This window comes from Nasonia vitripennis (assembly GCF_009193385.2).
Source record: "Nasonia vitripennis strain AsymCx chromosome 4 unlocalized genomic scaffold, Nvit_psr_1.1 chr4_random0009, whole genome shotgun sequence".
Lineage (NCBI taxonomy): Eukaryota > Metazoa > Arthropoda > Insecta > Hymenoptera > Pteromalidae > Nasonia > Nasonia vitripennis.
In genome coordinates, this window is record NW_022279645.1 from 1,062,286 (window position 1) to 1,086,634 (window position 24,349).

A 24,349-nucleotide genomic window follows, 5' to 3' on the forward strand; every position below is an offset into this window, starting at 1 on the left:
GCACACCTAAGACTGAGTTTATATAAGATTTGAATAAATATTTGATAAAAAAGTGGAAGATTAAAAATCATTCAGTAATAGGAGATTTCAATATTGATATCTTAGATTGTGATTATGTAAGACAAAGATTGCTGTGCAATTTCTTTGATAAGGGACATGTACCGGAATATGTGGGTATTACACGGCTGCTTTTAGGTACAGCCAAGGCACCCTGCGTAGATAATATTTTTATGAAAACTAGTAACTAAAATACAGTAACTTATGAATTTAGATTATCAATAACAAACCATTACCCTATCTTTATTGCTCTTAATAAAGTGAAAGTTAAAAACAACAAATTAACAGTATTTCTAAATTATATAAAAATTAATAAACATTGCATAAACAGGAAACTGGAATAAAATTATATCGATGCAGGATGCTAATTTATCTATCGCTGACCGATTATTGTCTAAAATCAAACAATGTGTTAAATTATTTAAAATAAATCAAAATAAATGTTAACAAAAATTTACATCAGCTTGGGGTGCGTAATTTCACGGGTTATGAGATCTTATTTAAACATGTATATATAAATATATATGTATTCATATAATTTCATACAATGGGTCTTCTGCAGATACATTTATATATTAAATGGTACTTATGCAGACTTTTGCGGACTTATGCGGACTAGTGCAATAACGTTTCGGAAATGTCGAAACATACAACGTGACTTTTGCGGACATAGAGTGATTATTGCTTTAGTGTGGTAGTTGAGCGGACACTTTTATACTAAATTTATAGTAAATGTCACTCAAAAAAGTTTCAAATGATTTACTTTAATTTTGTCATTTTTACTCATAATTCTTTTTTTAGGATTTAAAAGTGTTGTGTCCCCTTAACGAACAAACAACATGTAATATTTGTCCTATTTGAAAATATAAAATGTTTTTAAAAAATGTTAGCATTATAACATGGGATGAAATATCGATGGTATCTCAACATGCTTTCAAACCTATAAATACATTTTTACAAGGTTGGTGTATTAATAACTATTTTTTCGGAGAAAAAAATCATCGTTACTTCTAGTGACTTTAAACAAACACTACAAAACTTTTTTGCTATTGGTAGACATAAAATGTACTAGGTTGATTTGTTGTTTTGAACTTTCACTTTATTAAAAGCAAAAAAGATAGGGTAATAGTTTGTTATTAATAATTGAAGTTCATAAGTTACTGTATTTTAGTTACTAGTTTTCATAAAAATACTAGCGCGATTCACCTCACTCCTAAAGTCGCTCAGTTAATATATATTACAATAGTAAAAAAATTCAAGTTTTGTTAAGATCTTTTTTCCTAATGTCAATTCCTAACAGGGGGTGGGGAGTGAAAAATTTAAATATTAAAGATTTAAAAAACGAAAATTATGCATTAATTTGCAATGGAAGGTAAAATTTAAAAACTGGAAATATAAAAAACTATGACATTCAAAAAAATAAATTTCAAATTCTAAATTTAAAACAAAAATACTCTGAACTCTTGTTATAGTATATCTAAAAAAATTAACTTTTAAAAAAGTAAAAGGTTAGGCGAGTTTGATATATTTCGCAGCGAAATTATAGATAGAAAAGAACTGAGATCGTAATGAAGTAAGGAACAACTCTCAAGATAATTACTACGTAACTTGCCATGCCCGTTTCATTGTACTTATGGTGTTTGTATGAAGTTCTAATATATAAAAAGAAAATTTTAGGTGTTCACTAATAAACAAAATGAAACGGGCATGGCAAGTTACGTAGTAATTATCTTGAGAGTTGTTCCTTGCTTCATACGATTAAATATAATAAACTTAACTTTGTTTAATCGGTCTCAGTTCTTTTCTATCTTTAATTTCGTTGCGAAATATATCAAACTCGCCTAACCTTTTACTTTTTTATAAGTTAATTTTTTTTAGAGATTTCAATCCTTCTTAGTAAATTTTTCTGAGTATTTTCTATTCAACGTCGTAAAAATAGAATATAAGCATCCTTAGCACCTTTCGACCACAGCTTTATTACCGCCCTCGTATGATTTATTTACCTAGACACCAAAAACACCCCCCCTACCCCAGCCTACGAATTTTGGATATATATATATATATATATATATATATATATATATAAATACGTATAGATGTATTTTTAATAGCACTTCTCAAAAATATTAATTATATAAATAGCACCCCCGTAGTTTATAAATAAAAAATAGGTAAAGATCGCGCATCTTATAACCTCGATATATCTTCAGATATCTACAATTCGTTACTTCTTATAGTCTAAAAAAGAGCACCATGCGTGAATCTAATTGCACCATAGCTAAAAATCCATAAAATGCAATATTAATTGCGAAAAGTTAATAAAACCCAATTTATCTATCGCCGAACTGCACGGCGTCTTGGCGCATACGCGGCGCAGATATTCTAGGGCAGTGTAGCCAAAAGGGACAGAATAGAAGGAGGAAAAAATAAAAATTTAAAATCGATGAAAAATATTTTTTTGCATTAATTAACATTGTTATAAATAATCAAAGTTTTACGTATAACAATGTTAATTAATGCAAAAAAATTATTTTGTTACAGTAAATTTTCTTATAATCCCTAGTAAGTAATTATCCAATATTTTAAATATTTTTTCGGCGATATTTATTTTTCATCGATTTTAAATTTTTATTTTTCCCTCCTTCTATTATGTCCCTTTTGGCTACACTGTTCTAGGGTTTTTATTTTGGGAGCTAAAGCGAATCCCGTAGTCCCGCAGATGATTAAAAATTGTATAAGAAGTTAACTTACTAAATAAAAATTAAAGTTAACAATGGATGCACATACAATGGTAATTATATTAACAACGTTATTTTTAAAACTTTCTATAGTTAATACATTTTATTCGTTTATAATTGTACACTTTGCCGTATTATAAACGTTAAATTAATTAAATATTATATTTTCATTTTTACGTGAATCAGAGAGCAACAGTCGTACGCATGGTCTTGCAGTCATTATAGCAGGCTAAAACACATCAAGATAAAACTATTGTTATGCATCAATGAGCCATACAACATCTGAGGCAACAGGAAGCATATACTTGGAACTGTGCTCTGATCATTCCCTTATAGTTCTGCACTTTTGGAAACTGGACATTTATTATATGTATCATGAGACAACCACTGGTTAACAAGGAGACGATTGCCAAGGTGTGGCTGGGGCTTATCCCACCTAAGGATATTAGGAACAGTCTCAAGGATTGCTGAATTTTTCATTTGCTGAACATCAAGCTTAAACTCTGCTTTCAAAAGATATAAAGCATACAAAAAGTATGGCCCAAATTGTAAGTAAAGCTTATGATTTTGATAAACTTGAAATAGTGGATTCAAAAACGTGCTCCCGATGCAAAAAAGTAGCTAAAAACTGATGTTCTAGATTCTAGGATATTAGGAACAGTCTCAAGGATTCATTATACGTGGTGGGTAGTAAATTTTAACATAAATATCTCTTGTTTTAGAAATGCATATATCTCTTGTATTACAGTACGGTAAAGCTGCTGCTACCTGCTGCTACATCCACGTATCCTCAAATTCATAATCGACAGCATCAGTGTGGAGAGCATCGAGGAACTGCAGATTTGTAACGAAAAACAGCTTAGTAGTGAGCTTAAGCTCCTCGTCAACAAGCTTATAAATGCTACTATAGTAGCTTATTTTAAAATTAATTTTAGGAGAATGTGTAGTGTCAATGTTTTGAGGGGAAGTGATTACAATGTCTTTAAAAGAGAAACCAATAGACTATGTATTATAATGAATTGAATTTGATGTTAAAATATTTATTAAAAGTTCGATCTTGTAGCCATGAAAAATAATGTATTTAGAATAAAAATTCATAAATAAATATTAAAAGCTCTTTGCAGTCGTCATTATTACATTTTTACTTATTCGTTATAATCTGGTATATATAAATATCTCCATTGTTCCTATGTATCTCAATGATCTTTAACAGCTACGTAAATTATTGTAACCTCTATTATAGTCTTGTTTTTTGAAATTTCTTGCAGTGTAATATTTAAATCCAGATCATATAACCTTTGGAGAAAATAATATCTTGTATGATAAGTTCCTTAATTCCAACAGTACTTGGACACTTTGAGCGTGTTATTAGCACCTGGATCTTCTTCATTTAGGCCTTGTTCTACATAACAATTAATAACTTCACTAACTAATTTTGTGTTTATTGTTTCTCCATTTCTTTCTCTCTCGATCACTTTCAAGACAGCATTGGTAACTGTTGTCGAGTCTTTGCGCCGCTTGCCGTCTATAGTAGACTACAGGGCTAATCTAGCGCCACCATGCGGGCAGCGCTAGGTATTCACGCGTGCTCTGCAAAGTACTCTCTCTCTCCTGCCGACCGCTCTCGAAGCAACAGCTCCGTCGCCCGAGTTATACATCAGAGGAAAATAAATAGAGAGTTATAACAGAATATTAGTGCCTAGTTTAATTACGAGTTCTCCTCACCAACCATCCAACTAGGATTAATCTAACAGTAACAATGCTCCCAAAATAAAAACCCTAGAATATATACGACGCGCATGCGGGGCGTATATATTCTAGGGTTTTTATTTTATTTAAATTGGGTTTTATTAACTTTTTGCAATTAATATTGCATTTTATGGATTTTTAGCTATGGTGCAATTAGATTCACGCATGGTGCAGTTTTTTTAGACTATAAGAAGTAACGAATTGTAGGTATCGGAAGAGATATCGAGGTTATAAGATGCGCGATCTTTTCCTATTTTTTATTTATAAACTAGGGGGGTGCGATTTATATAATTAATATTTTTGAGAAGTGCTATTAAAAATACATCTATACGTATTTTTATATATATATATATATATATATATATATATATATATATCCAAAATTCGTAGGCTGGGGTAGGGGGGTACCAAAAACCATAGAGTGCACCACCTAGAAGTCGTCATCGCCACCCTGTACACCTAGACACCGTACTTGAATGATTTTTATACCAAGACACTAAAAACAACCTGAACCTTGTCATCGGCTACCTTGGCAAGTTACTGTTAAAACTCGGCTAAATATCGTACTATATTATTATATTTTCTTGAAAAGGCAATTTTCATCTGTATATAGCTTTGCGACCAACTTCACGGTCCTAACACTTCTTGCGGCTAACTTAACGGTCCTTACACATTTCAGACTGAAGAAGAAAAACGTGATTTTAGCATTTGTGGATTATACACTCACGTATCATCAAAATAAGCAGCTTTTTCACCAATATTTTTGTTGGTAATCATAGTTTAACTCAGGAAACATTCTAATGAGGCAAAAAACCTTACCAACACAAATTAAAATTTGATACATTTGATATTTTCTTTTGATAATTTTTTTTAGGAGTTTTGAAGGGTTTTTAAAAAATTGGTTAAATATAAAATTTTAATATAGTGTAGAAGTCAATTTTATAATAACCATATACTTGAATTCAAGAACGTAAGGAATATATTTGAATACTTTTTTTCTGGTTCAAGTACAAACAGACACTAGATTTGTTTGTGGTACAAAGACAATGAAATATATATAAATTGTTGATAGTATTAACAAAAAATGTCTTGATAATGATCATAAAATTTGTATTAATAGGCTGTTTTTAAATTAAGATAATTAATACATATCTTTTGAACAAGTACAGTATCATACTAATTATTATGATTGCGGTATTTTGCTACAGCATTTGCAGTCGCTATTGTATTTCATATCTGCCCGTGCAATGTTTAGTTTGATATTAGTAAAATGCGAGAACATTTGATTAGAATGTATAATACATTAACTTTATCATTTTCTCCAATATCAAATGATTATAGAAATTAAATTTATTTTAAACAAATTCTGAAATGTCAATGATAAAAAAGGTTACTCACGCAATAATATTTGCTGAATTTAAATTATATTTTGATAGAATTAATATTGATGAAGTTGTGGTATTATATACAGCAATCATGAATTAACTCTTTTAGAAGCCGACACGAAGAAAAAGTAACAGCTAAAAATCAATCGAAAAATAATATAAATAATATAATAATAAGTTTAGCTAATGAAGCACCTAATAATTGTATTCATTATATTGAAAAAGTCATACTAATGGATGTGGATAACGATGACATTGTATATTTATCAAATAAATAAAGTATAGTATTGTATAACAGCTCATCGATAATAGATCAATAGATAATTTATTTGTTTTTCCATATAGCCCATACTAATTATTAAAATTCAACTGTCACGTTAACGTTGAAGTGTGTTTAACTGTATACTGCGTTAAATATTTATTTTAATGTACATTTTTGAAAATGATTCTTATTGATGTGATTTTTAATATTGTATACAATTTTAAATATTTTGATATTTCAACACTAAAATATGTATATATTTATGTATATGTAAGGCTTCATCATTTTTTACAGTTTATAAATAATACTTTTCAAACTTTTTAAAATTTGTATTAATTATTCATTGATTAAATTCCGATTTACCCCTTAGGAGTACTTCAGCAAATATACATCATTCTAGTCACTTCCTGTTTATTTTCGGTATATTTCCGGTTCATTGCCGGTTATTTTTGGTTACTTCTGGGTCATTTTGTACTTTTTGCTATTACTTCGAGTTCACTTTCGGTTTACTTCTTGTCTACTTCCAGTCGACTTTCGGTTCACTTACGGTCGACTTCCGGTCTACTTCTAGTCAACTTCCTGTTTACCCCGACCCCTAAGGAGGCTTAGTTTTGGGGATGAAGTAAACTTATAGCCGGAGACTACTAGACACATTTTAATATAATAGAGGATTATCTACGCAGGGTCCCTTAGCTGTACCTGAAAGCAACCTTGTAATATTTACAAATTTCGGTATATATCCAGTTAGTGTTCGAATTAACTGAAAAAACGACCTTCTAAGAGAAACGCTGCAAAACAATAGTAATGGAACTGACATTAAGTCCCGTACGTACTCTGATGTTATAAAGTACCCAAAACCAACTCTCAATAAAGTTCCGAAAATATCTGTCAAAAAAAAAACGACAATAGCAATATTGATGTGATGAAGTCGGTTATCAAATGTATCACAACTGAAAAAAATATTCAAACGAAAACATCTACGTGACTACAAATAACGAAGTCATCATAAGCTGTCTGAAAGATAACAGTGCAGAATTGGCAGAAACAATGTAACAACATAAAGAATGAACTCAATAATCCGAAAATCAAGATAGTGGGTATTGACAATCGCATAAGTACGGAAATCAAGAAAATCGAAAACGACATTAATGAAAGGAATTTCAGTAACTTTGGAAAAAAAAGGTCAAGTTCTGCATATGTACAAAAACAAGCATAACAACTTGAGTACGGTTCTAATGGAAGTTCCAGCTGAGATCTACAAACACATCAGAGAAAATAGCAATAAAATCTTCGTTGGTTACCAACACTATAAAACCTACGATTCAGTAAACATTTACCCATGCTTCAAGTGTGGTAGATTTGGGCATAATGCCAAGAAACGCACTAACGATATGTTGTGTTTAAAATGCTCTGAACCGCATAAAATGAGTGATTGTAATAAAGATACTGCTATGTCTATTAACTGCCATTATAGTAATACGAGATACAAATCAAATTTAGACACAAAACATTACACATACGACTCCAACCTATACAACATATTGAAAAAGAAAATCGATAGATATATCGAATCTATCGATTACCCGATCAAACCAAATTTACCTACAACCGAATCGATCTATAACACATGGAATCAGCAAACAGACGTGAAGTACTTGATGATGACATTAATGCTGTAGCTAATGGAAATCAGCAACGAGAAAATAATACTCCTTGTAATAAATTGAAACACGAATCTCAGCATAACCCAAGACCACATACTAAGCGTGATCAACCAACTCCATTGAACCAACCAAAGCTGCAATCTACTGTATCGACACCGGTCATCAGAAGCGATAAAAACAAAACTAAGAAATAGGTAACATGGATACATTTGATTACTTAGACAGGTTTCAAAATGAGTCAATTTAAAAAGAAAGGACATACAGTAGTATTGCAAATTTCAATAAGGTTACAAACAATAAATGGGATATTATCATGCATGTAAATATTAGAAGTATGGATGCAAATTTTGACAAATTAAAAATACTGATAGCAAGTTTATCTATCAAAACAGTGATTGTGGTTTGTTCTGAAGTTTTTGAGCAAGAACTAGCGAAAACAAAAATTAATGAAAAAAGACACACTGGTAAGAAAAACTGGATTACTGATGAAATAATAAGGTCATGCGAAACGAAAGAATTTTTATATAATTTATGGCAATTAGATGTGCAGAATGAGCAACTAAAAACACAGTATAAAATCTATGCAAAAATTTTGGATAAGGTAGTTACCGATGTTAAAATGAAATATGAATTAAATCTTGTGCAAAAAAACTCCAATAATCCAAGAAAACTTTGGGCAATAATAAATACGAAAATCGGGAAAGTTAAAAAATTAAATGTAACCATAAATTATATAAAGATAAATGATCAAAAGTTTACCGACAATCCAAATAGCGCAAAATATGAATACCTTTTTTTGTGAAATAGGTAGAAATCTGAGTGCGAATATCGTTAATCCAGTAAACACGGAACTTAAAATGCTGGATATGAATCCTATTTCGATTTTTCTGAAGCCAACAAGTACGGTAGAAGTAACAAGATTAATCAATACACTGAAATTTAAAAATGGTGGAGTTGATAAGATAAATGCAATGACTTTGAAACTATTATGTAACCATACAATAGGTCCTCTAATCCATGTCTTCAATAAGTGTATTGAAAAAGCGATATGGCCAGATGCTCTAAAAAGGGCTGAACCCTGGTAGCAAATGGCCGATAAGTTCTGGCCCGTTCCCTAGCGACTCGGTAGAAATGAAACCCAGAATCCGTCGAGAAATATGCGTAGTTTCTACGCTGAAACCCAAATAGTAGAAGTTCTCTTAATTTTTTGCGCATGCGCGTACGGTTCAGGCCAGGCACATGCATACTAGAAGTATATGACGCGTATTGTAGGGGCTGTCTGCTATGTTATACAGCAGAATAGCATAGTAGACAGAACTACAGTTTTCACATTTTCAGTCAATGTTAAATGTTGAATATTTAGCCTATCAAATCATCTAGAATGATTTTGAAGGGAAAATATAATTTTCAAAGCGCCCATTAAGAGTGAAAACCTAACCCTACACATGCATACTGTCATATATGACAGTATGTACAAGCATGCTGTACTGACTGACTTTCTGTTGTTCAAGTGCAGTTACTGTGTGAAAAGTGTAATTGATGCTCAAAGTCACCAATGATGAGATTTGCACAGGTATTTCAATCTCATCAGTATGCGACCCAGTTACTCTCAACTACCAAATCTCTCATAATCATGGTAAATCCATGATTTTAAAAGAGGATGTCTGTTCTTTTGCATTAAGACTTATTCAATTATTTAGAAACAGACTGCCATATCAGTTTTTACTTAACAGCCTTGGTTCGGCTTTTCACCATGAACCCTATGGCTTCGGCGTCAAAAAATACAGGTGGGTCTATACATGAAAGTTGAATTCATATCATCGAGAATGAATTCAACTCAATATATTGTTACAACCTGACAACACAAATTAAGTTGCAAAATTTCAGCTGGCTAAATATGATAGTTTTCAAATGAGAGCCAAAATAAAATAGTGAAATAAAGTAATCGAAATCGTTAAAATTTGATTTTACTCTCACTTGAAAACTATCATACCTTGAGGGCTGAAATTTTGCAACTTAATTTGTGTTGGTATGTTGTAACAATATATTTAGTTGAATTCATTCTAGCTGATATGAATTCTACTTGTATAGACCCACCTGCATTTTTTGACGCCGAAGCCATAGGGTTCAGGGTGAAAAGCTGAATCAAGACTGTTAAGTAAAAACTGATATGGCAGTCTGTTTCTATATTGTATATTATCAAATCAGAATAGCAAAACAAACTTTGCTAAAATGAAAATTTGATTGAAACAATATAATATTGTTTAATACTTTACCGATAATAGATCAATAGATAAGATATTATAAAATGCACAGATAATAGATTGCTAGATAATTGATTTGTTTTTTCATATAGCTCATACTAATTATTTAAATTTAACTGTCACATTAACGTTGAAGTGTCTTCAACTGTATATTGCGTTGAATATTAATTTAATGTACATTTTTGAAAATGATTTATATTGATTTGATTTTTAGTATTTGATACAAATTAAGTTGCAAAATTTCAGCTGTCTAAGTATGATAGTTTTCAAGTGAGAGCAAAATCAAATTTTAACGATTTCGATTACTTTATTTCACTATTTTATTTTGGCTCTCATTTGAAAACTATCATACTTAGACAGCTGAAATTGTGCAACTTAATTTGTGTTGGCATGTTGTAAGAATATATTGAGTTGAATTAATTCTAAATGATATGAATTCGACTTTCATGTATAGACCCACCTGTATTTTTTGACGCCGAAACCATAGGGTTCAGGGTGAAAAGCCGAAACAAGACTGTTAAGTAAAAACTGATATTGCAGTCTGTTTCTAAATAATTGAACAAGTCTTAATGCAAAAGAACAGGCATCCACCTTTAATATCATGGATTTACCATAATTATGAGAGATGTGTTAGTTAAGAGTAACTGGCTCGCATACTGATGAGATTGAAATACCTGTGCAAACCTCATCATTGGTGACTTTGAGTACATCGATGACACTTTTTACACAGTAATTATACTTGAATAATACAAAGTCAGTCAGTACACAATGCTGTACATACTGTCATGTATGAAAGCATACATGTGTAGGGTTAGGTTTTCACTATTAATGTGCACCTTAAAAATCATGTTTACCCTTTAAAATACATTATAGATGAATTTATAGGGTGTGTATATATATATATATATATATATATATATATATATATTCATCAATTTATGAATATTTTCAAACAATGTCAATGAAGAGAAGGATCATTGGTCTGAAAAGTAAGGTTATATGAACAAATCATAGTGGAGAAAAAATTCTACCGAGATTTCTTCCAGAAATCATGTCTGATTTATCGGGCTTTTCATCTAGATTTTACTCTGGAAACCTTCTGGATTTGAAAAATCTCGGTAGTTTCCAGCTACTTTCTCGGGAACGCTGCTACTAGGGGAGTAGTACCGATCTATAAATCTAGCGGGAAACATAAAATCACGAACTATCGACCGATCTCTCTCATATCCAACGTTGCGAAAATTTTTGAGCAAATTATATATAATAGAATTCTTGATTTTGTAGAGAAGAGCAATATAATATCTAAGCAACAATTTGGTTTCATGAGAAAGATTGTTACAAAAAATGCTTTGAACTATATAACTAATGTACTTTATAATAATGTTGATAAGAGTAAGCCTACTATAATAACTTTTCTTGACTTGGCGAAAGCGTTTGATACTGTGGATCACAGTATGATACTGGCAATATTATATTGTATTGTAACCAGGGGACAAGCGTTAGATTTCCTTTCCAGCTATCTAAGTGACTATCTGTCAAGTAGTCAGAGTAGACGGTATTGAAAGCGATAGCTTTGTAGTAAACACAGGTGTCCCGCAAGGAACGATATTAGGATTGCTGCTTTTCAATCTGTACATAAACGATATCATAAAGAAGGTCCCTCCTGAGTCCATAATTTCCTATGCAGATGACACTGCTATTATAGCCTCTGGTAATGATTGGATAGAAACCCAAGTTACCATGAACAATTTCTTATTGGTGATAGCGGAGTGGCTGGCAGTAAACAAGCTGTCCTTAAATGTAGGAGAAAATGTTTGCATGACTGTTGGTAGTAGCATTGGAAGTGTACCTGCTTAAATAAATGTCAAAATTCTCGACAAAAATGTAACAAGGGTAGAAAATTTTAAATATCTAGGAATTGTTTTTGACACTAACCTGAAGTGGGACAGCCACATACAATATATTATTGGGAAAACAAAATATCTAGTATATATTCTTTATAAAATTTCTAAAACTATGCCTACAGATACACTCAGAATGATATACTATGCATTCTTTCATAGCGTCATAAGCTATGGTGTAATCGCTTGTGGTGAAGCATATATAAATAGTCGGGACCAAGTACAAAAGCTTCAAAACCAAATTCTGAAAATTATCAATAAAAATAATTTTCTAGTGAATGAAAATCGATTAAAGATAGAACAACTATTCGCTCTAGAATCTTTGAAATTACATTACTATGATCTTAAAGAGAAATATTTAGCATCAGATAGTGTTACTAAAAACCAAAGTATATTATACCTAGAACAAACAAAAAAATTAGTAATAAAAATATCTATATGAAAGCTATCAATATTTTTAGTTTGCTTCTAAATCAACTGAAAGTTTTGAATTTAGAAAAGTACTCTCAAAAGAGAGCCATTAAAGAATGTACAAGATGCAATTGTTAAAAATTAAATCTATAATCTTGTTATTGCGGTGCGTAAGAACAAAATTGTCTTAACAACTAAGTAACATGTATATCATAGTTTTAAGTTTAGTTTTAAGTCTTTATTTATATTGTATTTTTGTTGTAACTAGGCCTGCTAACAGATACCTACATGTACCTCTGCAGGATTGCAGGTATGAACCCCATACCTTGTAAATTTTTCTGGTAAATAATAATAATAATAATAATATCCCGTATTAAATAAATTGCACAGAAATTCTTGACTTACACGATCACAATCTAAGATATTAATATTGAAATCTCCTGTTACTGTGTCACGTGTGTACACACATCACGGGTTTCTAATTACTATAAGAAGACGAGTAGAAGAGTGCAATGCAGTGGCGGCCGTGGCGCGACGACAGAACGTCTGCCTTGCAAGCCAGAGGATCTTGGTTCAAGCCCGGGGTCCGTCACTTTTTCGTTGCACTCTTCACTCGTAACAACTGAATAATTTTTAATTTTCCACTTTTTTATCAAATATTTATTTAAATCTTATATAATCTCAGTCTTAAGCTCGCTTCGTCCTGAACCACCCGTTGGACAAAATCGCATAATTTATCTGTTTTTCTATTTTCATCGTATTTAATTGTAACTAGTTAAATTTATTTAAAAAGTTCATTCTGACCCTGGAGCAAAAAACTGATCCTAAGTCCTTGGCACTTAGCTTGCTCCTATTTCACTTTTTGTCAATGTTTTAAATGTAATAGTATATTGTGCCAACGCCACACGAGTTACACATACTATTTTTATATGGGAGCGAGGTATAATTCAGTTTGGCCCACGCATTTTTATTTATTCGATACTTATAGTAAAATTAATTTATAACTTTATTGTATAAAATCTATATTATGTTAAATATAAGTATTAGTACGTTTGAATGATTGATTTCCTTCTATTATTAGTACGTACACTAGAAAAAATGATGTAACAAAAGTTGCTATAAGTTCAGCAAAAATTACTATAACGCCTAGTGATAAGTTTTAGTAGATCATTTTTCTCAGTGTAAATATAACAAAACTCATTTAATATTGAAATAGAGTAAACCTTTACATTCATCAGATTAAAATATACAACAGAAAACATTTAGCAGTAAGATATGGAAAGTGTAGGAAGAAAGTGTAGTAGGAGGGGTGTCAGTTATATAAAAGGGGTCTTAGTTACAAAGGTAGTGGGTCAGTTGCAAAGGTGGGGTGACCAAAAGGATAGGTATTTTCTAGAAGTTTTGACAAAACTCGTCAATCCCGAGTGCCAAACGGGAAGGAGTAGGTAATTTTATTATATTTTTAATGCATTATAGTTGAATTATTTGTAGCAATGGGATGATAAAAAAGACGCAAAAAATAGATTTGCAAAATTCTAAATATGTCCATAAAATAAAAACACGTTAATTAAAGCCAAGTAAGGTTACTATTCTTAAATTCATAATCAGAAAACAAAACTTCATACACAATTTCAATAACATCGTCTGTATAGTTCTAGAGATATCACAGTACACACACAGACGGGTCTGCAACTAGCCATTCTTCAAACAGAAGTTATTCTCATTTCTCGTAGAAAGAAAATAAAGGAAATTACACTGACGGTGAATGGACACGATATCTACTAGCTTCTCAACCAACCATCAAATACTTGGGCATCACCATCGATGCAAGACTAAGTTTTAAACAGCATCTGGGAATAGTCAGTAATAAAGCAGCAAAAGTTAATGCTGCTCTATCACGATTATGCCAAATGTAGGAGGGCCAACTTAGAAGCAAAGGTTACTCTTAGCCAGTGTAACTACATCGATTATGCTATACGGAGCCCCAATATGGGCAGATGCGATGCGGGTAAAATCGTATGCACAAAAAGTTGACTACCGTGTTGTAACACGGCAAAATTTTGCCGTGTAACAACGACGTTCGTCGCGGTCAGGGTAGAGCGTCTCAAGGCTATCTGTGTGAATAAGAGAGTGAACGTGTCTAAGTACGTCGTTTATTTTTCAAGTAAACGACGAGAGAGGAGCAGTGGCTGCGACGGACGAGAAGGACAACGCACGTCGCCGACTCGTGAGTAAGAGATGCGAGGAGACGACGAGCAACGTTGGCGCAGCAGCAGTGACTTTTCACCTCGACAGGGCGTTCAAGTCGGTCCCGCGCATCGTAAGACAGCCGATGCAGGTGGCGGAGCCCTTCGTGGGGTCTACCTACGTGAGCGTGTGATGCATCAGGATCAGCATGATAGCAGCTCGCCCGCACGAAGGCCAGGAACAAAAACTACAGCGTCTCGCGTTCGTAGTGACAGATGCCGTCCGAGTCAAAGGCCCTGACGACGGGGAATTGGGAGTCACTACGGGTTCCGCAGTCAAGAGTTATCTTGGTTATCTGTGGGTGAAAGGCTGTCTGTGTGCAACGAGAATTTGAATTTCGCGGCCATCTGTTTCGACATTGTGTCCGCGGGGTTATCTGCGCGCACGCACGACTGCGCAACTTGGCAACGGCGCGTGAACCGATAGTGTTGCGAGTGAGCGGACCGTCGGGCCGCGACGCGTTGACCAATCAGCGCGCGCGCGGTACGGCGGCTAGGGAGAGCAGAGTTGCTCGAGCCGGCACTCGCCTGCCCCGACTGCACCTGAACATACGTGCCTCAACTTCAATTTCACCCGGTGTTCCAGCTAGAAGGATTTAAGGTCAGTGAATCGTTTTCCGTTTTCTCCGGTCGTATTCGTCTCGCGGGTGAACGACAGTTCCACGTTCGGTTTCGCGAACGAAAAGGTTATCTCGCATACGCGTTAGTTACCTCCGGATCGCTGTCTTTATCTCTTTATCTCCTTGTATTGTGTTCCGTCGAATAAAGGATTATCTCGTCTATACGGGTTATATTCTCGAATAATAAGCGAAGCGTAGAATTAAGGATTTTTACGATTATGATGGAAGTGTAAAGTTATTGTGTGAAAACGTAAGTTAATACTTCGCACCGATACCTGGACGCACGAGGCGTAAGGTGGTCGGGCAATCCTAGGATAAGTCGTTTGGCGTTTGCGGAATTCGCGTGCGACGTAATTGTGTGAGTGAGTGAGAGACGAAAAGTCCGAGCGAGTGTGTGTGATCAGGTTGCTTCTTGAGCCTTGAAACACGCGCGAGTGACGCGGAATATCTTTCGTGCACGGGTATTTACTTGTCGGAGTTGTCTTTGTTTACGGGTTATCTTAGTAATTTGTACGAGTCGATTATAAGTTGTAAGAATTTATTAAGAATATATAGTTCCGTCTGATAAACCACGTGTCTCTATTATCCCGAACCGCCCTCTCTCCTTGCCGTTTTTCGGGGCTGCAGCAAACCACGTGCAAAAAAACCCTCGTGCCGGAAAACAAAGAGTCGCGAGACTCTGGCGTTCACGATGAGCGCCTGGCGCCACTGAGTCATTTTCCAAGCCACGGGCGAGGGATTGCACCATTACTGAGGTAGCATGAAAACTCCAGTTACAGTGTACAGGCGAAATGCACTAAGAGTAGCGTCCGCTTACCATACGGTATCGGATGATGCTGTCTGCATTATAGCAGGCTTGCCACCCATTGACCTCTTAGCGTTGGAAAAAAAGACGTATTCGAAGCTAAAAGACGAACGAATGACAAAAGCCAGAAAGAGATCTGGGATGCCACAAGAAAGAAGACAATGACTAAATGGTAAACAAGATGGGACGCTAGTGGCAAGGGGAGATGGACTTAACGCCTTATACCAAGGGTATAAGACTGGATTGGAAAAAGACATAGGGAAGTTAACTACTACCTCACGCAGTTTTTGACCAGGCACGGATGCTTCCGGGCGTACTTGCACCGGTTCAAACTAGACGACTGCCCGAACTGCCCAGATGCAACAAAGGATGTTAAGCACTTTTTTTGCAAACGCTCACGATATCATCAGAAGCGAGAAGAATTTGAGAGTTATCTTCAGATCAAAGTAATTCCTGAGTCGATTATGACGTCCATGCTGAATTCAGAGGCTAGATGGTGCGCAGTCAGCAACTATCAACAAAGAAAGTCAGAAATAATGAAGAAGTCAGAAGAAGACAAAGGGGTTTAGTATGCACGTGTGCGTGTGTGGCGAAGAAAATGAAGGATGATTATAGTAATGACGATCGCATCAACCAGAAGCAGGCAAAAGCCTTACGCCCCCCCCCCCCCTCGAAGCATTGCTTGACGGTGGTACCACGGTGTTCAGGAGCATAGAAGATGGAGCTAGGCACCTTTACCAAGGGTCGATCAAGGCAAAGGAGGCGTTCCTTTTTACGGCTGGGTGTTTTTTCACCTGACCGTAAAGGGGATTAGTTTAGTCGGTGTGAATCCGACACACGGCTGACATTGGGAATAGGGCTGTTTCGACAACCCCATAAACAAAGTCATGCTATAATCTCTTCAAGATTTTCCCTAATACCTTTTTCTCCAAGAGAGAAACAAAAAAAGCACGCAGTAGAGTGGGGCAGCCAAAGGACGAACGAAAGAGGACAAGCGCCATTGGAAGCATTCGCCTTTCTTAACTTAGTCTTAGTTAACCAGGGATGTTCTTACACATTTCAAAGAAGAGACGCAGGATCCATCATAGATTTCACGTTTGTTAACAGCTGCTTGATTGCGTTAGTTAGATCGTGGACGGTGAGCGATCATTACACAAATAGTAACCACCAAGCGATAATAATAGAGATAATAATATCAAAACAGAGATCTAACAGGAGTGCAACGACGAAAAGAGTCGGTTGGAAAACGAAGAATTATGACAAGGAGATATTTCTGCTGGCTCTAGAAGAAATACAGCTGGTTGGATCTGCGAATGATAAGGTTAAGCAGGTAATAGGATACTTAAAAAAATCCAAGAAAATAAATGACGGTGCCTTAAAGAGTTACAGGACAAGGTTGAGCTGAATCCCCAGGGACAACTATACCAAGTAGTACTATAGAAGATGTAGGAAGTGCATATTCTTCCTTCTATAAGTCTAGAATTTCCGGACCGTAGTGACTATGCCCTTCAACTGGAAGTAACAGACATCTTTAAAGCGGAGGCAGCTGACTAAATCATTCCAACAATCACCACAGAGGAATTACTGGCTGTATGCAAAACAATTGGAAACAACAAGGCTCCAGGCCTGGATAGCATACCCACTGTTGCATTGAAATAAGCTATACAGGCACGCCCTGATGTCTTTGTAGACTTGTACAATTCATGTCTCGAAGAAGGGACGTTGCCTAAGAATTACAAGAAGCAATGCCTGGTACTACTACCAAAAGAAGATCAGCTACCTGAAGAAGCTGCCTCATACAGACCACTTTGCATGCTGGACACCCCGGGCAAGATTTTAGAGCCCATAATCGGCGTTAGAATGAACCGAATCATTGAAGAATCAAGTGGACTAGCGGAATATCAATACAGCTTCAGGAAAAAACGCTCCACTCTTGACGCCATAAGCTTAGTAGTCGACACCGCCAGAACTGCAATAGAAGGGAAGTGATGGAAAGGAGACGCCGAAAAGTACTGTGCTATTGTTACACTGGATGTTAAAAATACGCTTAACTCAGCCAGCTGGGGCAAGATGCACGAGAAACTACAAAAAAAAGGTACCCACATATATAGGAAGGATTATGTCTAACTAGCTGAAAAACAGAACCCTTTTGTATGACACAGAGAACGGCACGAAAACCTATAAAGTAATCGGAGAGGTCCCACAAGCGTCAGCGCTTGGCCCATTATTGTGGAACATCATGTACTATGGAGTACTTAGGATAGAGCTACCCGAAAGAGCAACGGTTGTAGGATTTGCAGATGACATTGCAGTAGTGGTAGTAGCAAAGCAAAAGAAAGAGGTGACGAAAATCTCTAACAAGGCAGTGCGTATAATTCAAGATTGGCTTAAGCAGACTAAACTTGAGCTTGCTGGCCATAAAACAGAAGCTATCTTTACAACTAGTAGGGAGAAAATGGAGACAATAACACTGACAGTGGACAGATACGAAAGACTCTCAGCTGACCATGAAGTACCTGGGAATCACCATAAACGCCGGACTAACGTTCAAGCAGCATCTCGAGAGGGTGAGCAATAAGGCAGCAAAAGTCAGTGCTGCACTATAGCGATTAATGCTAAATGTAGGTGGGCCAACACAGGGTCAAAGGTTACTTCTAGCCAGTGTAACTACATCAATTTGTTATATGTTGTCCAAATATGGGCGGACGCTATGTTGGTGAAGTTCTACGCACGAAAGCTGTCAACAGTTTATAAAAGAAGCGCATTGCGGGTCGCTTTTGCCTACTGAACAGTATCAGAAGATGCAGTGTGCGTTATCTTAGGTAGGCCACCTATTGACCTTCCAGCAACAGTACGAAAGAATATATACAAAGAAAGCTGGTGTGGTGACAATACGTAAAAGGAAGATTGAAAATTAGTGGGGTAGTGGAAAAAGGTGATGGACGCACCAACTTCATACCACGTATTGTTGACTGAACCAAAATACGACACGAGAAAGTGAATTACCACCTTACGCAGTTTTTTTGCAAACATGGGTGCTTTCGAGCCTATCTACACCGCTTTAAGATAGAGGACGATCTTAATTGCTTAGTATGTTTGGAAGCAAACGAAGATACGGAGCATGTCTTTTGTGACTGTTCGCGATACGAAATACTTTTTATGACTGACCTACGAGATCGATTGCAACTTCTGCGTACAAGCATCCTTACTGTGGCGGATGTTGATTGGTCGGTAACTGCAGTGTAAAGACCATATTTAATATAGTGAATAAGGGCTTTGCGAGTATAAATAATTATTTATCAATTGAGAACTAGCATCAGCTCGAGAGCTTTTATTGTTACTAGTGGTATATTGAATAATGTCACGCGAACAAGAACGTTAGTGTGTCTGACGTTTATGCGGACGATCGTCTGCCCGCGTTGTCTGCTGAAGGGGACAGGTTTCTTTCGTGCGCACGCTGTTGATGTGTCTACAGTTACGAATTGGGAGTCGCGGACTCCTCTCCTCATCTATAGGAACTCGAACGGTATATTGTATCACACTGTAGAATCGCGGACAGTAAAATGTCCAAAATTATGTCGCTTACTCTTACCTTTGGCGGCTTATGGTTTAGATAGCGTTTTTAGTTTTTCCTTCTATTTTCTTCGTAATAATTTTAGGTTGTTTTGAGGATGTTTTTAATTATAAATAATAATTATTAAAACTGATGAAATTGTGATTGATTTGTTTTATTGGAGACAACCCAGAACTCAGCAGACGTTACAGTTTCTTACGAGATGTTTTTGATAGTTTTGTTTGTTATAGTCATTAGATAGCTTATTTGTGAATACGCTAGATTTCTTGTAATAATTATAAAAAATTTTTAAAACAAAAATGTTGAATTAAAATATTGCGAAAGGTAATATCCGTAATTAAAAAATTCGTAATTCTCTTATTTTTACCCTTACCCACAATTGTAGTATCAATTTCATAAAAAAATGTTCTCTATTTATTGGACATAATATTCAATCTCCAATGGCACCATATTTATAATGATGCGAATTCTTTTTTTTTTTTTTGTAAAATTTTATCACCTTTTCAATAAAAATACCCTTAAAGTCATAGATATGTTAAACCTATCTTATAAGCCATTTAAACCTTAATATTGGTGAAAGTAAGAGTTCGAACCAGACTACGATTACAAAAAAATTCATGGAGATACCTTTTTATAGTGCAAAAGTTCTTGTTTGAATCCCAGAATGGCAGAGACCCTGTATCTTTGGCTAAAAATGAAGATATCCATAAATTTGTGCTAAAATGATTAAAATTCATTTTGAAAGCCTGTGGCAAAGCTTATGAATTGATTGGAACATTCCTAAAAAATCACAGAGGTAGCAAACATCAAAATAAAGAAAGTCATCTTAGGAGAAAATTGTTCCTGAATTTCCATCATTGACTAAAAATTCAAATCTTAGTGATAAATTATTCAAATACATGTTTGCTTATAGAAATAAATTGCGTCACTTGAATCATCGACAAAAGTAATCATAAAACTTGATTTTATTGTTACAAATATTCCTACCGAAGTCGACAAATCGTAAATATGTTGTATCGTTCCTTGCATAAAATTATAACATAAATCATACACTCGATCATAATTTTGCAAAGTCAGTGGATAATTAAGTTAATTTTTGTAAGAGATATAATATATTTACGATTTCTCGACTTCGGTAGGAATATTTCTCCTACAGTGACTTTCTTTATTTTGATGTTTGCTACCTCTGTAATTTTTTAGGAATGCTCCAAGCAATTCACAAGTTTTGCCACAGGCTTTAAATATGAATTATAATCATTTTAGCACAAATTTATGGATATCTTCATTTTTAGCCAAAGATACAGGGTTTCTGCTATTCTGGGACTCATAAAGGAACTTTTGCACTCATCAGATGAAAATATAAGAATCAGATGAGAATCAAGTGAGAATCATATGAGACTTACTTGATTGTCATCTGGAAATCATGCTAAAATAACTTTAGATTCTCATCTGATTCTTATCTGAGGTTTTTAAATCGGGTAGACTGAGCAGAATATTACCGCGTAGTATGTGTAAGTGAGTCGCGTTATCTTCTGGTGCGTATTAATCTAATTACGCGTTGCAAGCCTACGTCACTGGCGTAACTGTTCGAGGCGGAGCTCGCAAAATGAGAATTTGAAAGAAGAAAAAAAATATTTATATGGGTGGTTCTCTGTCAAATGGAAGATCAAACATTTTTTTCTTCTTCAACCCACAGAAAATATGTTCCAGAAACAGTTTTCAATGCACTTGAATTTTTTCAGATTTTTAAATTACTTTTTACCAAAATAGTAGGAAGCCAAAAATGTCAATTTTGACAATTTTTGGGTTTTTAACACGAAGTAATTAATTCATAGCTGCTCAAGGAAGCATTTTTCACTATAGACATGCAAATACTTTTTTTGTAAAATGTTCTCACCTTTTCAATAAAAATACCCTTGAAGTTATATATATATATATATATATATATATATATATATATATATATATATATATATATATATATATATATATATATATATATATATATATATATATATATTAGTGGGGCTTCGCTCCCTGCTCGATACGCTCGCCAACCCCCCAGTGTACTTTTTGTATGATTTTTATTTTTGATTAAAAATTGATCTTTTTAGACAAAACTGTACAAAAAAGTTGATTCATATAGTCATATACATTTAATTATGTCCTGACCGTTTTTGTCGGTCTTGACGTCTCAGGAGAATTAGTGGACTGCGCTTTTGCCTGCCCCTGAGTGAAGCCAAAATTAGCCACGCAAATTTGAATAGTGTAATTTTCGATAAAAAAAATTTTAAAATACATTCTTTACCATCAAATATTTATTTATAAATTGTTACTGCTGAGCGAGTTAACGCTAGCCATTCGGATGATATGAAAAAATTATTTCGTTATTGTAAAATTCATTTTTTTAATTTATAAATAATTATTTGATGTTAAAAAATGTATTATTTGATAATAAACGACAAGACCGTCAAAAAACGATCAGGACATAATTAAATGTAATTGGGTGTACTTTATAATTTGGTTTTTTATTGTCTAAAAGAGAATCTCTATTGAATTGAGATATTGCGATTGCATCGCATATTGCAAGTTGAAAATTTGCTTGGTATATTTGTTTTCGTGTTTTTTCTCCCGATATTTTGTCACGTGACCGGTCCGATGATATGTATTATACGCCAGTGGTTACAGCAGTTAATCTACTTTATCGACATTTGTCTACTCCCGCTACTCGGTGACACTTCTGTTAGATACGTTTGATCTTGAGATAACATTTACTGCTAACCCCATCGCATTCACTATCAGCGAAAAAAAGTAAAACCGGGGAAGATAAAGTCAAATTTCATCTTAATTTTAGTTAAAGGTCATGTATATAAATCTGTTTTTTTAAGATAAACAAACTCAGAAATCATATATTTCTGTTTTGAGTGATAAAGCCACTGCTACTGTAAGTTTAGTAAACTGTCTTTTACAGTTTTCCATTTTTCTTATTTCAAATAATATATTTAATTATTCATGCAGTACTACAAGAAATGTAAATATAATTATATATTTTTATGACAAATTTACTGCTAACCTCAACGTTGTGTTTACTTTGTAAAATTGAGTAAGTTTTACTTATTATAACATTATTTTATGTATGTATTCATATATTTATATAGTTATTTTTTTACATAAAATGGAGTATGAATGTGTGTCGTGCGAAAGGACAATTAGGAACAGAAGTTCGTTGTTGACGCATTCGCAAATTCACACGAAAAAAAAAATTTTGTTTGTGATATTTGCGACAAACAGTTCACTCAAGTCGGGAACTTAAATGTTCATAAAAAATCTCACTTACAGCAAAAAAAGTATGAATCTGAACTTTACCCATCTAAATTTGTCACAAAATCACAATTACGAAATCATGCCCAGACTCATACAGGTTACAAGAATTTTGTGTGTGATTTTTGTAAAAAAAAATTCAGTCGAAAATGTGTTTTAGTTGATCATATAAATGTGCATATGAATGGCGAATTATCACCAATTTTAAATTTTGTATTTAAAAATTGTGATGATGTAAAAGGTATGTTTTTCTTCTTTCCCACAACTTCTGCACTTTCCATATTTTCACTTTTCCTTTTCGATGCCATTTTGGATGCCCTAATAAGGACTATTTAAAACTTTATTATAAAAATTAATTTTCCAAAAATTAAAATTTTATAAAACTAAATTATTAAAAAAATGTCTTGTCTGACACAACACGGTTATAGTTTTGAAAAAATATGAACAATGCATATCTGATATATATATATATATATATATATATATATATATATATATATATATATATATATATATATATATATATATATATATATATATATATATATACATATTCTTACGAGTGAAGAGTGACGGGCCCCGAGCTTGAACCGAGATCCTCTGGCTTGCAAGGCAGACGTTCTGTAATCGCGCCACGGCCGCCACTGCATTGCACTTTGCTACTCTATTAGAAACCCGTGACGTGTGTACACACGTGACAATATATATATATATATATATATATATATATATATATATATATATATATATCATTTTGGCAAGACTCCCCCTTCCGTAAATTGCAGTTCATATAAGACGAAAAATACAACAATACAACGCACACAAAAATACGATATTATTTAAAAATAAATTATACCTTCTTTGCATAAATTTTAATAAATCTATTACACAAATATACGAATTAATCTTTATACGACGACTATATGCAAGGTTAATTGCAGTTGACTATGTGAATCAATCTTTATAATACGACTATATTGTAACGAGTTGAGCACCGCAGCCAACTTGTAGCGGTATGAGTACCGCTGCGCCGCAACGAAACCGCGTAGAGCGAGCGCGCGGGCTAATCCTTCAGGAGCGCGCTCAGATAGCTCTCGGCCTTCGCTAGGTAAACGCGCGATTTCGCTAGAAAATTCAAAGGTCTCACGATATCGTTTGTGCTGTGCTGTGTCTAGCGATTCGAGACGCATTTTGAGAATCAAATGACACTTACTTGACTCTCATCTGAAAATCACTCTCATCAAAAATCTCATTTGATTCTTATCTGATTCTCATCAGAAGTTTTAATAGTGTAGTATATGCTTGAAAAGCGAGTGGGATAATCTACGCTCATGCGTAAGCAGAATTAAGCT

General features: G+C 34.2%; 1 protein-coding gene across 1 annotated transcript in view; it reads right to left on the reverse strand.

Moving 5' to 3' along the window:
- LOC100216354 (uncharacterized) overlaps positions 1-24,349 on the reverse strand; it is an 80,720-nt gene that overhangs the window by 39,064 nt on the left and 17,307 nt on the right. The gene's annotated exons all lie outside the window — the stretch shown is intronic.